This window comes from Protopterus annectens, chromosome 5.part0 (genome assembly GCF_019279795.1).
Source record: "Protopterus annectens isolate FY-2018-M chromosome 5.part0, PAN1.0, whole genome shotgun sequence".
Taxonomy (NCBI): domain Eukaryota; kingdom Metazoa; phylum Chordata; order Ceratodontiformes; family Protopteridae; genus Protopterus; species Protopterus annectens.
In genome coordinates this window covers 1853388930-1853402546 of record NC_056735.1, presented here as the reverse complement: position 1 = coordinate 1853402546, position 13617 = coordinate 1853388930, and positions in this window count along the sequence as shown.

The window sequence follows — 13617 nt, the reverse complement described above, 5'->3', positions numbered from 1 at the left end:
CCCATTTGGGATGTACCTTACCCGACACCTGCAGCAACTGGAAAGACCCCAAAAGTACCTCACCAAGATGATCAAGGGATTCAAACAGATTCTCTATGCAGTTCAGCTAAAGAAACTCCAGCTCTACTCAGTTGTGTACCACCTACTCAGAGGTGATCTGTGTCTGACATATAAAGCCATGTCCAACCCAGAATTAATGGACATGCTTCACCTCAGGAAATCCAAATCCCTTAGAGCTACATGCTCCAGGGACTTGAACCTCAGCACAGAAATAAATAGGACATGCTGGAGGGACAGATCCATATCCCAGAGGCATCCCTCACTCTGGAACAAAATCCCAATCCATGTTAGGCAGAGCCCCTCACTGACCCTCTTCAAGAGAAATCTTGACGAGTGGATGGGAAATCGTAAGTTTACCCCTGGGATCTCTTCTATATCCCTGCTTGACAGAGGTACAGTAAACTAACCTTAAAAGGGCTACCTTCTGTGACCTACTATACAGAGGTACAGTCAACTAATCTAAAAGTGTGGCGAAAGCCAAACACACTCCGGCTAGGCTTATAAATGCCCTAGGGCAGATAGCCTAGTATCAACCTATGAACCTATGAACAATCGCTAGAAGAAATTCCTCAAGCTTCAGTAGCTTGCCAAAAAAAGATGGACAGCATAAGTTGATGCAACCTTGGAGTTGGTATATACACACACACACACACACACACACACACACACATATATATATATATATATATATATATATATATATATATATATATATAAGTTTGGGGGATGTGGGAGCTTGCCCTCCCATCAAGGGACACTGGTGAACACCACTGCAGTATCCTTGTTCCAAGTAAAGTTGTCTAATTCATTAAATTAACCATCATGAGGGTCAAAGATTTGGATCTTTGTACGGCCTTTTTTGTTAGACCAATTTGTCAGGGGTGACCCTACCAGAATCACAAAATCACAAAACTATAGATAACATACTTCTGAAGACAACTGAGGTACGCAATACCCATCACAACCACAAAAAGGTCAATATTTTAAAGGATCACTGAATCATCTATGCATTATATGACTACAACTGTCTAGTGTGGGGCACAGAATGACCTGAATTTGTCATTTTCGAGTGTCCTAGAAGAATGTAGAACTACCTACCTCCCTGTCCTCATGAAATGAATGAAGTGTACAACTTTGTTTCCATACTCATTAGCATACCCTGCATCCCCCCAAACACACACACACACACACACACACACACACACACACACACACACACACACACACACACACACACACACACACACACACACACACACACACACTCCAAAACAGCCCTGGTCTGTGCCTCTTAGCATCTCCAGCCTCATGCCATCGACAGCCTGCCCCCTTCATAGAACATAGTAGGTCATTTTTTTCTTGAAACAAGAAACATCTTGATTAAATTACCATTTATGACATTGGCAATCATACATTTATGTAAATGAAAACAAACCATATTGACATAATCCTGGCTGCAAGCATTTTACATCACAAACCATATTGACATAATTCTAGTTGCAAACACTATACATCACTTATGATCTTCTCCATCATTTTCAGTCAGACCTTACATAGCTCATTCAAATCCTGCTTTGTTTTAAACCTCACTCCTCTCCTGTATGTATTGTTCCCATAATTCCCATTTTTTCCTATGTAATTTGCTCCAACCATCTTCTAAAGATCCCAATTCCAATTGTTTTATCTCTGCTACTATATTTACTACTTCTAGTACAGTTGGTTTCGACTTTGATTTCCATTTTCTAGCAACTGCTTCTTTGGCAGCCACCATAATTAGACTCTGCAAGGCCTTACTATGTGTAGGCAATTCCGATTATGTACCATAGCTCAGAAAAATTACACCAATTTGCTCACCCAGTGTCTCTGATAGAGTTGTCTTCAGGGAATCTTTAAATTCTGCCAACTCTCCTAAGTATTTTTCCAAACATTAATGACATGGAGTTGGGCATATACTTTAGAGTCCACTACAAGTTTAACAAAGTTTAGTAGAGTCCAATATTTCCAGATTTTCATGTTCTGCCATGTTTCACAATTATAATTATTGCTTTGTAATCCCACATTTGTCAATTTCTAAGTTGCTGGTTCTATTCCTGTTCATCTCCATCTCCAAAATTCTGTCTCTGCTTCCTTTCCAATGTACTGTTGATTTTTCTAGTTGACTCTTGTGCTTTTTTCCTTCTCTCAAGCATTTTTCATTGAAACACTGGAAAAGATTTCACTGGCACAGTCTTTCTGTGGTCTTTATTACCAGAAGAACAAGAAGCAGAATCTCTTTTTGTTTCACAGCTCATTTTTTGGCGGACAAACCCTTGTATTTCCTCTTTAGCATGTACTTCATCAAAAAAACTATTTAGTACCTCCAGGGAAGAATATTTTGAATACAGCTGGGTACAGCAGTTTGAATCTTACTTCCACTTCTTGACACTCCCTGAATAGTGAAATAAATTTACTCCTCTTCTGCCTGGTGTACAATGAATAATCATTCTCCACAAACACTCTGCTGCCTCACACTTTTAGTACTTTGTCTTTCTGCCATAGTTTTGTCAGAATTCACTCCTTCTACTTCTACTTCTACTTCTACTACTATTAAACATCTAGGATGCTTTCTTGTAGTCAGGTTTGGAGCATACTCGCAATGTGCCCTTTCACTTAACAACTCCTGCTGTGGAATATCAGTCCAGTTGCTTATTTTTGCTTTCATAAGATTAATAATAACTGTTCCTTCCAGCTTCTCTGGTACAGCAGAAAATTCCAGGTTTTCCCTATATGCTCTGTCTTCTAATTCTATTATTTTTGGAAACATCTCTTAGGATCATAGGATCATAGGAGATTACTAGGCTATTGACCCAAAGGTCATTTCAAGCCTAGCCTTTTCATCCAAATGTAATGCAAAAGAAATGTTTGTTAATATCCAAGACTGCATTTAGTAATGACTGCCCATGTCCAAGAGGGTTGTGGGTGCTATTCCCAGTAAGAATTTATGGTGCCCATCCACTCATCCAGATTCCTTTTGAACAGTGTCATAGAGGTGCTCTGTTTCACATGAAAAGATAGCCTATTCCAAAGATATGGCAATCTCTTGGGGATAAATCTCTCCCTCTAGCATGTCCTTTTTAAGTCACAGGCCATATTTATATCCCTGGAATGGGTGACCCTAGTCCCATTTGATTTACGGATTTCCAGCAAGTTCATTAGGTTTGTGTCTGAGATTGCAATGTAAGCCAGGTATAAGTCTCCCCTAAGAAGTCTATATGATACAGAGTAAAGTGACAGGAACATGTTTTAGTCTGCTCCTCAAAAATCTGTATTTTTCTGACACGTTACTGGGATGATCTGAGGAGTGAAGTCACTAAATAATGACATATGTTTAAGTTTCAGACTTCAAATCCTTCAGAAAATATATGGTAAAACATATCTTGTTACTCTAGCAACTTTCTAAGCTTATAAAAGTAATATTTAAAATATGTCCCTATCTTTGGGCCTTTGCCCCCCCCCCCCATTTTGTCTGTCTTTGTCCAGATTTCTTGCAGTGAGAGGTTGAAAGGTATGCTGTACATGCCGAATGAGGTGTTATACTCCTCAATTATGGGCTGGATTAGTTCCAAGTATAGAGGGGTTATAACCTGTTTTGCTCTTGAGGTGATGCCTTAACTAATCAAGTGTGCTATGTAGAAAGCCTTCCTTACTACAACAAACACATGGTGGTCAAAGTTAAGGTCACGGTCAACTTGTGAACTCAAGTCCCTTACCACTTCCTTGGTACAAAGGGTATTGTTGTTGATTTGATAGTGTGAAGGGACATTGTTTGTGCCAAAGGGAATGATGATGCATTTCTTTGCATTCAGTTTGAGACCATGACTAAGACACCAGTCATTGGTCTGTGTAAGACCCTCCTGGAGTATACTGACATAATATCGAGATTCAATAACTGCACCCAGTTTGCAGTCGTCTGCAAATTGGTCAGCCACAATCCCTTAGTTTTGACTTGAACTTCTGCGGAGTATATACCAAACAGTAGGGGGCCCAGCACTGACCCCTGTGGCACCCCACTAGTAACTGGTCTGCTGGTTGATGTGGAGTCACCCAGTTTGATAGTATTTGTCCAGTTTGCAAGCCATTTAGCAATCCATATTACAACTTCTCATATTCAGCCAGCCTTTTTCTCATTTCATCCTCTGATTTTGCAGTTTTATCACCTTATCTGAATATCTGTTTAGAACTTCTTCCATTTTTCCAGCCTTTTATTGTTTGACTTGATATACTGCATCAGTGTTTCATTTATTTTAATCAAGTCTGTGTGCAGTTGCCTTATACTTTCCTCTAGGTTACTGGAAGTCATGCCTGGAGCTTACACTTCTTTTTGTTGAACAGCTACAGCATTTTTCCCAGTCAGTGTTTTTTCTTCACCTTTGTAGCTGATTTTCCTTCAGGTCCTCTGTATTTCTTTTTTTCAGGCATCCAGGCAGTGCACTTACTAGCCAGCAAGGGCAACCTGCAGGAAGCTGCACTTGCAACCCCCCCCCCCCCAGGAAGCGGCTGGCCAGTAGATTCATTTTCTTTTAAATAAAAAAAAAAATTAAAAAAGTGTGTGCATGTGTGTGTGTGTGTGTGTGTGTGTGTGTGTGTGTGTGTGTGTGTGTGTGTGTGTGTGTGTGTGTGTGTGTGTGTGTGTGTGTGTGTGTGTGTGTGTGTGTGTGTGTGTGTGTGTGTGTGTGTGTGTAAGAGGTAGGGGTGTGTGTGTTTGTAAGAGGGAGGAAGGGGAGTGTGTGTGTGTGTGTGTGTGTGTGTGTGTGTGTGTGTGTGTGTGTGTGTGTGTGTGTGTGTGTGTGTGTGTGTAAGTAAGAAAGAGGGGGGTAGGAGTGTGTGTGTGTGGGGGGGGGTCATACCTTGCAATTATCCAGATTTTTGCCTCATATCTTATGTCTGTTACTCATAAAACTGTGTTTTTTCTGTCAAATCATTGAGGACTGAAGTCAGAAAATAATGGCAGATGTTTGAGTTTTAAACTTCACATCCATGTTCTATCCACTTTCTAAGGAGGTCGGGGGATGTATATGTGTGTGATAACTCTCAACTGTAGAGATTTTCAAAGAATGTCCAGATTTTGCCTTATATTTTTGGTCTGTCCCTCATAAAAATTATGTTTTTTTTTTTGACAAATCACTATGATGAGCTATGAATTAAAGATATGAAATAATGACATGTATTTGAGTTTCAGACTTCATATCCCTTAGAAAATGTATTCTAACACACATCCTGTTTTTCTAGCAACTTTCTAAATGTGTATCTAGTTTGGAGCCTTTGTCCCCAACAGTATAACAGACTTTGTCCATATTTCTTGTGCTAAGAGATTGAGAGGTATGGTGTGTGTGTGTGTGTGTGTGTGTGTGTGTGTGTGTGTGTGTGTGTGTGTGTGTGTGTGTGTGTGTGTGTGTGTGTGTGAGGTTGTTTGCAGACTGTCCAGATTTTTGCCACATATTCCTCCTAAAAGGGATTGAATATGCTAAAAACAATTTGAGTTTTAGATGTCATACCCTTTAGAAAAATGCATACTAACACAAATCCTGTTATTCTAGCAATTTTTTTAAGTTCATGAGAGCAATATTTATAATCTGTCCCTATTTATTTTAGGCTTTGTCCAGATTTCTTACACTAAGAGGCTGAGGTGTATGTGTGAGAGAGAGTGAAATGCCCTCTTTAGAGTTAGCAGGTGGAATTTATTTTCGGGTCTATATTATTTGTTTGACAGCTTAGGTTGTCAAATGCTTAATGATCGGCACCTAAGCGTCTAAGTTTCAAAATCGCAAACGGCCATATACAGCCATCTGGAAATAAAACTAAAATCATACAATATTTGGTGATTATTCTGTTGCTTTATCTGCTTTAGGTCATATAGTATTCTGTGATTATATTGAGATGAATATTGCTTGCATATGCAGTCTCTGGTGTACTTTTTCTCACGACTCTAGTTTTGTGAATATTTAAAGTCTATTTTCCCTGTCGCAAGGAGCTCCAGCACCTTATGATCATGGGTAGCTTAGCGTTTGAATTGTACTCATCTTATTTCTTGTTTTTTAATGAAAGAAAACTGTAAATGTGAATATTTACCAACTAAGTTTCTTGTTGCAAGGAGCACCAGCCCCTTAACTTCACATTTAGTATTTTCACTGTAATTTCTTGGTGTAGTACTAAAGTAAAAGGAAGAACTATTGCCTGAAAGTGTACCAATTGTTCTTGTCCTCAGTATCCTGAATTTCTGTTTTACTGCTTTGTCAATTATTGCCTTGTGTATGTCTACACTGTGCTGTTGTTAACTACTGTTGTTCTGCATTACTCTATGCATAGGTGTAAACACTGCTGTGTTCTTAGTTAGCTATGTGTGTAAGACACTCATACAATGGAAATGAATGCTAAGTATACTGCCTCTGCCTACATGTATTACATTTTTTTCTCTCTACCCATGGTATTTTTGTCTCTCACTCTTTTTCTGAATTACTTGCTTATAACTAATCTCCCTCCTCTCTGTTTTTATAGCCCTAGTGGATTTTTCCCTGTGGTTTTCACCTGGCCACAGTACAAGCAACACAGGTTTGATGACCTTAACAAATACCCTGCAACTCTAACTATCAGTCCAGAAGCCACCATTATAAGCTTAAAATAATACCACTGAATTATGTGTCCCAGTAAATAACTACTACATAAGCTAATCTTTTAATTAATGCTAGACTTTATAAGCATAACAAGAATTTACACTGTTTTTTTTTTTTTGCTAGTCGCCACAAAAAGCAGATGCCAGCAGTTCCTATCCTTTCTCTTTGGTTACCCACTATCCTCATACTGTTTCTGTGTATATTCTCCTGTTCTGTACTTTATCCTTCCCTGAATTTATTTCTAGCCTCACTAATAACTGCCTTTCCTAGTGCACCTGCCCTATTTTACTGTCTTCAGACTCTTACATATTATTGTTTTTTTTTTATTTTTGCCCTGCTTTTAGCTGCTAGTAATTCCTCTCTCTCCCCCTCCAAAGCCCCTCTCTATTGTAGCTTATTTTAACCATACAGCACTGGGTTTGCTTCAAGTAAATCTACTTGTGTAGCTTGAGGCCAGTGTCCTTTTGTAAGTTTACTTCTGCTCATATTTTATTTCTTTTTATTTATTTGGTGACTATACCTTTATAAACTTTATATACTTGTCTCTCAAGCTAGTTTTTCACTATCTTTTTCTGATTGTTTCTATGACTTCATCTTGACCAGGGTGCTAGCCCCGCTCCGTTCGCCCTCGCTATGCTCGGGATCACTTTGCTCCCCTACCCAACCCCCATTTCCACCCGCCCCATTACAATTACCTTTATACCTAACTATCCTTCCCCTTCCTGTCCCACTAGCCACTACAATTCCACTTCCTGCCTATTGCCACAACCACCTTACTAATCTGTCAATCTTGTCAACACCACTTCCTCTATACCACTGTCTCTACCCTACCCCCATTTTCACCCACACCATTACAATTACCTTTATACCTAACTATCCCTCCCCTTCCTGTCCCACTAGCCACTACAATTCCACTTCCTGCCTATTGCCACAACTACCTTACTAATCTGTCAATCTTGTCAATACCACTTCCTCTATACCACTGTCTCTACCTACTCTATCTGACCATATTTTACTCCAACATGTATTATTTTCTAATATCTTCTACACTACTCCTTATTCTCTCTATCTCCACCTCTTACCACTCCAATCTCTCTGACCCACTCCTATGTTCATCAGCTTCTCACTCAAACAACATATATCTAACTACTTCATCTTTTACTATCTCCCCTTATCTCTTTACTACCTCTACCTCAAGTCTATATAAACTATCCATAATACAGGTTTTTAAACCTTCCGACAAAGCTAAGTCAAAACTATACAAACTCCATCTAGCATCTACTACACACTCTCTCCTCACTAAAAACCTACTTTGTTCTGGAGATATCCATCCCAAACCTGGCCCCTCTTCTCTCCCCAAAACTACCTCTACACTGCCCCATCTTACTCCTCTAACAGTCACCAATCTCAGTCACAACAATCATCTCCATCCAAATACTTAACTATTTACTCATTGAATATTCAGAGTCTAGCAAATAAAGTCACTGAGCTGCACTCATGGATATCTCTCAATACCCCTCACATCCTTTCCCTATCTGAAACCTGGTTCAAGCTACAAATCTCAAATAGTGAATACTCCCACCAGGTTATAATGTCTTCCGATCTGATAGACCTGTAAAAAAAGGTGGTGGTATGGCCATCCTCCACTCAAACAACCTTAACCTCTCACCATACCCTTCCCCAATTCCTGACTTCCTCCCAGCTGAAATCATCATCCTTAACTGCCATCTGAATCCCCACAAACAACTTGCAATTGCCTCTATCTACCTTACTCCTGGTAACAATCTGCCCATTCTTGAAAACATCCTATCCTGGTTCTCCCACAACATACCATATGAGACACTTATCCTTGGTGATGTCAACATTGATTGGTCCAAACTCACAACTGACTCCCCCCAACTCAGTATCCACCTACACGGCTTCCACCAACTTATAACATTTCCCACTCGCTTCCATAAAAATTCCACTTCCAGCTCCATCATAGACCGGATCCTTACTAATTCCCCCCACCAATACCACAATCCCACCACCTTACCTGACTCCCTCAGTGATCATCTCCCTACCACCATCTTAAGACACTACTCCCATATTCCTAAAACCCACCTTATCAAAGACTGTCGAAAACTATCGACTTTCAATTCATCCCAATTTAACTCCATTCTCCACAACATAGATTGGTCCATCCTAAAACACATCCCCCCTAAACTATGCTGTAAGCAATTTCGATAGCATCTTCATGAATACTCTAAACTCCTTAGCTCCCCCTAGGAAGATCAGAGTAAAATCAAACCATGCTCCCTGGCTCTCTAAAGAGACTAGGTCCCTTATGAAACAAAGAGATCGTGCTTGGTAAACCTGGACTATAACTAAAACTAAACAACCACCTTTTCTTCAAAAATACAGGCAACTGAGGAACCTTGCAAGATAACATTCAACTAATGACAAAAAGTTATACTATAGCTCTGCTCTGCTTAACAACTAATCCAATCCTCGAAAATTTTGGTCAACTCTCAACAGCATCCTCTATCCTGGAAAGCCCTCTAATCCCTCCCCATACCCTAACTCTTCCTCTCAGGAAACAGCTACCCTCCTGAATTAATACTTTATCTCTTCCATCCAAAATCTGGTAACCTCTAAGCCAAACTCTACTTCGACACCCACCCCTCCATGTCCCACTAACACACCTTTGTTTTCTTTTGAGCCAGTTTTCATTACTTACATCAAATCTCTACTACTCAAGCTAAAACCTTGCTCTCCTTCCACTGACAATCTATCTCCTACATTCTTCAAACTTGCTGCTGACTCAATTGCCTATCCTATATCTATACTAATTAATCGATCTATTCTGGAATCAACTGTCCCCATCCTTTGGAAATCTTTCTTCACTATCCCTCTTCATAAAGGTGGAAACTCCACTGACCCCTCAAACTACCGACCCATTACCATTCTGTCCCCCCTCTCCAAGATATTAGAAAAATGTATTCACTCACAGCTTCTCAATCACCTCCTCACACTCCACTTACTTACCCCTACCCAACATGGATTTCATCCTCACCACAGCACCACCACTGCCCTCCTCTCCTTCACTCATATCATTGCAGAGGCCCTAGACAACAATAAACTAATTTCCTGTCTCTTCCTGGATCTCTCCAAAGCCTTTGATACTGTCTCTCATCCTCTACTACTATCCAAACTCGCAATTCCCCACCTATCCCCCTCCGCACTTGCCTGGTTTAATGGATACCTATCTGGCAAGGAACAATCTGTCAAATGGCTCTGATCCTCCTCACCTTTCCTTCCCATCTCCACTGGTGTTCCTCAAGGTTCCATCTTGGGACCCCTTTTGTTTAACATTTTCACCAATGATCTTTACACCTCATGCAAAGAATCCTCCCTTATTCAGTATGCCGATGACTCCACACTTATATCCATCTCAAATAACATTCCTGAACTACACTCTCTGACCCAACAGGCCCTACTATCCACTGAACAATGGCTCTCTCACAGCCTATTGATCCTAAATCCCAAAAAGACCAAACTCCTACTTTTCCTTCCTCGTTCTCTTTCTCATCACAAAACCTCCTTTTTTGTTACATCTTCTAACAATCAATCAAGCACTAGCAAAATTTTGAACCAGGAACAAGTAAGGAAAAGACTGTTCAGGTCCAAAGCCGAGAACACAGTCCCAGTGTAATGTTACGCTCAAAACACCAACATTTTAAATAGATAACCACAAATGGTAAAGTGCACTAGGATAAAATGTTGTAACTGCCAAAAATAGCCTTGACAAATCCAAGTTCGAACAGTCAACCGCTTTATTGCACCAACACCACAAACAAGGCTCATGGATATATTTGCTTGTTTGTGGTGTTGGTGCAATAAAGCGGTTGACTGTTTGAACTTGGATTTGTCAAGGCTATTTTTGGCAGTTACAACATTTTATCCTAGTGCACTTTACCATTTGTGGTTATCTATTTAAAAAAGTTGGTGTTTTGAGCGTAACATTACGCTGGGACTGTGTTCTCGGCTTTGGACCTGAACGGTCTTTTCCTTACATCTTCTAACAATGCAACTATCTAACCTGACACCCACACAAAACTCCAGGGGTCATTATCGATGACGAACTTAAGTTCAACCTACACATACTCCAATGTATAAAAAAACAAACCAGAAACTAGGTCTGCTATATTGGAACAAAAAATTCCTAACCCCTGAATCTAGACTTACCCTGGGCCAGGCACTCCTCCTGCCCTCCCTCTTATATGCCGCCCCAGTTCTTACCAATATCCAGGCCTCCACTCTAAACAAACTCCAACAGACTTACCATAAAATAGCCAGATTCATTACTAACTCCCCATACAACTCACACCACTGCATTTCTTTAAACTCTCTTCAATGGCTTGAACTTCCCCAATTTCTGCTATCTTATCAATTTCATATACTACATTCTTTATAAACCCTCCTTCTGTCCATCTCTATCTTCCTTAGTCTCCATCTACATCCCATCCCGGACCCTCCGTACTCCTAACCAACAATTACTTGAGATCTACCACCCAAAAAGGTCAATAGGCAAACTACTCTACAAACACTCCCTTGCCCATGCTTGGAACAAACTTCCCCTTGACTTACATTCAGTCTCCCACACCTCACACTTTAAAAATGAACTAAAAGCTTATTTTCTCAATTCCAGAACCTGCCCTTGCCATGACCCTACCTAGTATTCCTTCCCTTTATGTACCCTCAAAAAGACCATACTTAGTACCTCATTACACCTCTCTCCAATGTGTCTACTATGCATTTGCATAATTTTATACAAACAAAACATTTTTATTGTTGACCTATTGAACTATATCAATGTAAAATTGTTACTTAGCTTCTTTTTAATGCAACTTAACTTTGTGCATGTAACCCAACATATGTGAATCTTTTTGCTATAACTGCTATTATATCAATGTTGTTTAAAATTGTACTTGTTTAAAATGTACTACTGGAGCTTTTCTCCTCGAGTCTCCACTGAAAATGGGCCACAAGCCCAGTTGGACAAACCCGGTTAACAAATGTCAATAAATAAATAAATAAATAATAAAATTAACTTTTCAACCTAAATATAGTGGGGGGCTTTGCCCCCACACCCCCTAACTAAATATACCAACTCCGAGATCGCTCTACATTGGGGAAAGGGCAAATCCCTGATAATGGCCAAGCAAATTTTTTCCAGAGGAAAGAATTTGCTTATATGGCCATTCGCGATTTTGAAACTTCGATGCTTAGGTGTCGATCATTGAGCACTCGACAATCTTAGCTGTCGAAGAAATAATATAGACCCTTATTTTCGAGTGCAAGGAAATGTGATCTTCAAGAGAAGAGAAGTTTACTAGTGCTCATGCTAACTCTGCTTAAAATGTGCAACTCTTTTGTTTAGCAAATGGTATTACTATTGTGGTATAGAATTTTAAAGTGGTGTTAGTAGCACAGCAGGTGGCATACTTGCATCTTGATGTAGAGGGCTGTAGGTTCTACTCCCACAGCATGTAGATTTGTATTTTAAGGGGGTAGGGTACTGCAGTCCTGAGTAGGTCCTCCTTTGGATGCGATGCCTAGTAACTATTAACTTGTTTTTCAGCTTGCCACCCATTCCCTTTTGCAATATACCAGCTTACCATTTTTTTAATTGACATAGGTAATTTACTCTTTAAGGGCAGCAGGCACTGAATTTGTAGATTAAATACTGAAATATAAAGCTGTTTTCTAGCAACAACCACTTCATTAGTTTCAGATCTCTTTAATGTGGAATTATTCAGATGACCTTTACTTCTGCAGAGATTGTACATATTGGCGGATTGTAATGAAAGAAGTTTGAGTGGCCTTTTATGGTTGAAATGTTCTGAATTGGGCAGTTTGCCATTACTGGTTCATATGTTTTGTTTCATTGCTTACTGGAAAATGTTCAAAACTATAATTTAAAACACACTCTAACAAGTGGTGCTGTATTATACAAAGGATATAATTCAGTTATTATATATTATAATTAATACAATCAGGAAGGTGACTCAAAGAACTTTTGCATGGTCCTAAAAATGTGTGCAAGGTGCCTATGATTTGAAAACAGCCCAAGGGTAAACTTAACCTGCCACTGGCCAGATGCATTTTCTTTGAATGTGGGTTTCAATGCTGTTTTAGTGAATGTGACTTTCAAAGGTACAGAAGTTTTAATGCTAAATCTCTTTTCATTGCAAGACCTTTGCTTTGTTTAGCAAATGTCTATCAGTGTTTGTGCTATAAAATTTGAAAAAAGTTGTAAATTAAATCCAAATATCTGTAATCATTGTAGTCGAGTGACGTTAAAGACATGCAGTAGGTGCGTGCGTGAATGGGTGTGCCTTCTTTGAAGGCTGGGCATTGGGCTGAAAACTTGGCACCGTAGAAATCCACTGCCAATCATTAGCGGACCGGAGTTCTGCTGTGGCGTCCCCTAACCGGGAAAATCCGAAAGAAGACAATTGTAGAAGTAAAGCATAAAACAGTATGCACACTGAGAGTTTTGAATAATGTTTGTGGCAACTGGGGAGAAATAGCCAAGTAATGGGACACTGGAATGGCTGCATGGGGGGCTGCATGGGGGGGCTGTAGGTTTGCACACCCCCTGCAAAAAATCCTGCGGGCTCTCCTGTTACCCAGAAGCCAGTTACTAAAATTTGCCCAGAAACACAAATCGATTAGTTTTCTCTGCTAAGTTTCTGTTTTCACACTGGGAAAGCAAGAATTAAGCTGTTACTCAAGGTGCAGCCATCTTGGAAGTCGAACACAGAAGGCAGTTTGTTTCTACTAACCCCCTGTCATTTAAAGAAGCATTTTGGTTTAAAAAGTCAGTCACAGGGCACTGTGGTGCAATTCTAAAGTTTTTTGT